Here is a 3,652-nt window from a genome sequence, read left to right on the forward strand (position 1 = left end):
AATTAAAAAAAACTTTTTCACACCACTGTATATATATATATATATATATATATATTATTCAGCAGAGGGATCGGAGACAGGCCTCACCCTTTCTCCTCCCTCACTCTCTAAATACAGTGCTCTCTTGGTATATAAAAATTCTCGAGTTAGAGCATGGTGTTATACCTCTCTTCGTCTGAGGAGGTTGATGTGGTCAGCAAAATGAGGAGTTGGTATGTCGGGGCCTACCGATTTTCCCTGTCTCCACATAGAGGTGTTGAGAGCATGGGATTAACCATTTTTCAGGGTTAGATGCCTGTAACGCTAACGACGGACGCCTCCCTCACGGGCTGGGGAGTGGTCATGAGAGGCCACTCCACCCAGGGTCTGTGGTAAGGTCCCCATCTCATGCAGCACATCAACTGCCTGGAGATGCTGGCCGTGTTTCGAGTATTGAAGCAATTTCTCCCAGACCTGAGAAGCCATCATGTGCTTGTTCGCACAGACTACACATCGGTGGTCTCTTACATCAACTGCCAGGGGGGGGTCTGCGCTCGTGCACCCTTTACAAGCTGGCACGCCAGATCCTTCTGCGGTCCCAGGGGAAACTGCTCTCCATGAGGGCAGTGTACATCTCTGGGCACCTCAATCAGGGAGCAGACATCCTGTTGAGGCAGGGGCTGAGGCCCGGGGAATGGAAGCTCCACACAGAGGTGGTGGAGCAGATTTGAAAGAAGTTCGGTCGAGCCCAGGTAGACTTGTGTGCGTCTCGAGAGACCTCCGCTTCGTCTGTACGCCTTCCCCCTGATTGCTCTGCTCCCGGGAGTTCTGGAGAGAGTTCGCCGGGATGGGGTTCGTCTCGTATTAGTAGGCCAGTACTGGCCGGGCCGGCCATGGTTTGCGGACCAGGTAGCCCTACTCGGAGGCTCTCCATGAGAGATTCCCATTCAGTGGGATCTCCTCTCTCAGGCAGGGGGCACCATCTTACACCCCTGCTCGGAGTTGTGGAAACTGTGGGTGTGGCCCCTGAGGGGGCACAACTCGTAGCTTCCGGTCTCTCAACTAAGGTTGTTGAGACCATACTCCACTCCAGAGCTCCCTCCACGAGGAAACTGTACTTCTTGAAGTGGGTTGTTCACTTCATGGTGCGGAAATCGTCAGCTGCTCCCAGTTAACTGCCCGGTTGGTTCAGTTCTGGAGTTCCTGCAGGAACGATTCTTCACAGGTTTGACCCTCTCCACCTTTAGAGTGTTTGTGGTGGCCATAGCTGCGTTCCACATCCCTTTGGGTGGTCATTCGCTGGGGGCAAAACCCGTTGGTACATGTTTTTTTCATGGTGCTTGAGGCCCAAAGTATGGTACTGCTCCAGACTTCCAGGTGCTGCTGTCTTAGCGGTGCTCTCCATGATTTCACACTAGACAGGCATCTGTCAGTGTAGTGGTAAAAACAAGCTTCAACTTTCCTATTTTGTCCCTTGTTTCTTGGCCACTGTGGGAGGTGTTGATGCAATAATCTGATGCGTGCAAAGCACCATGAATGGATCCAGAAAGGCTTGTTTATGTTCCAAACAATAACTGAAGTTTATTAAACCAAAATTAACTTGAATTACAACATAAAACAAAAAAACTTAAAGGCTAATTGCAGGCTTGTTGCACCATGCCATCTTAGCTCCATGCGCACGGTCGAAAGACCGTATGCTCTCACACCAGCACCCCCCTCCTGTCAGGGGTGGCATATCCTTTTAAACATTTTTCTCTTCACACCTATAGAGGGCACACACTCAGAGAAATAAACAACATTAACAATATAGCAGCAAACTAATATATAAATGAACATATAGAAAAATATTATACGATAGTAAGTATGGCTCCTACACCCGGCCCACTAATTAAGGGGTTTAAAGCATCAATTACAATAAATTAAATGTAAATGGAGCTAAATATGCATATACAAGGAGAAATAATACTCATCTTTTAAACTTTATCCAATCATTCTAAGATTCAGTTCTAGTTTTCTGCATCTTCTAACAGCAGGCAAAGTTTGGTAATAGGTCTTTCCAAGAAACCCGTCTTTGTCTTAAGTTTAACAATTCTTATGAGTCCTTTGGAATCAGGTAAAACTTCTGTTACTCTTCCAATAGGCCACGATCCACGAGGTGCTGAACTGTCCACAACTAGGACAATATCTCCCTTCTGCAGTCCTCTTTTAGCAGTAAACCATCTTTGTTGTTCTTGTCGTAATGGTAAGTACTCTTGGGACCACCTCTTCCAAAACAGGTCAGATAAAAATTGTACTTGCCTCCATCGACGTCGGATGTATACATCTGACTTCTGAAACAGTCCAGGGGGTAAAGTAGGGCTAGACTTTAGCAGGAGAATGTGATTTGGTGTCAAAGGTTCAAGATCATGATGGTCATCAGACAATGTGGTAATGGGACGACTATTCAAGATTGATTCTACCTCACAAAAGAGTGTTTGTAATTCTTCATCATCAAGGTTGTGGTGTTGCAAAATAGAGCATAAGATCTGCCTCACCATACGAATGAGCCTCTCCCATACTCCCCCATGATGTGAGGCTCCTGGAGGATTAAACGTCCACTGAATTTCTTTCTGGAGCATTGCCTTCTGGATTTTGCTGTGGTTCCACTCTGAAAGTGAATTCTGTAACTCTCTTTTTGCACGCACCAGGTTAGTTCCGTTATCAGATCGAATATGCAGCACTTCTGGCTATGAATCGTCTTAAAGCGTCAATGCAGGAATCTGGGGTCAGTGAGTGGGCCATTTCTAGGTGAACTGCTCTGCTTGTCATGCATGCGAAAATTACTCGGTACCTTTTTACTTGACTTCTACCTCTTTTTGTCTCAAAAGGTCCAGTGTAGTCAACTCCAACATTGCAAAAAGGTTGAAGATCAGCTTGTAGTCTTTCCTTAGGTAAGTCTGCCATCTTCTGCTCTCCAAGTTTTCCCCTTACACGATTACACACCACACATCTAGACAGAACTTTGCGGGCTGCAGAATTGGCATTTATAATCCAATATTTCTTTCTCAGTTGTGAGAGAACATGGTTTCTGCCAGCATGTCCGAGCTGTTCATGTATGTGCTGAAGGATAAGCGTTGAGATGTGAAGATCTTTTGGGAGTATTATTGGTCGCTTTGTCTCCTCAGGCATTGCAGACTTGTTTAACCTTCCTCCAACCCTTAAAACTCCATCATCCATCACAGGATCTAGCTTGTACAAGCTGCTGAAACGATTCAAGCACTTTCCAACAACTGATGCCTTTTCAATTCTTGACATTTCTTCTGCATACCTTTGTTTCTGGTAAAACTCGACAATAGCCTTTTCTGCTTTCAAGAGATCATCCAAGCTTATGGATTGTGCTCCAAGTGATGTCTTGAATGCTTTCAATTCGTCACATACCTTGTTTGGTGTCCTTATGCTAATATGCTATGCGATGGCGCCGCAGACGGCAGCCTCAGTGTTTGGCTCTCCAGTGTTTGTACTGTTTTTGTTAGTCTTTCCTGTTTTTTGTTTCTCAAACACGATCAGTTTTACCAGGGATGAGCTGCTGAACATTCGGCAGAACACACCACACAATCTTCTACCGGATTTCGTTTATTCGGACGTTTTGCTGAACGTTGTAGTTGGCGAAGCTGCTGCGCTGATCACGCGCTTC

The sequence above is a fragment of the Sinocyclocheilus anshuiensis genome, unplaced genomic scaffold (genome assembly GCF_001515605.1).
Source record: "Sinocyclocheilus anshuiensis isolate Anshui unplaced genomic scaffold, SAMN03320099.WGS_v1.1 scaffold1727, whole genome shotgun sequence".
Classification (NCBI taxonomy): Eukaryota; Metazoa; Chordata; class Actinopteri; order Cypriniformes; family Cyprinidae; genus Sinocyclocheilus; species Sinocyclocheilus anshuiensis.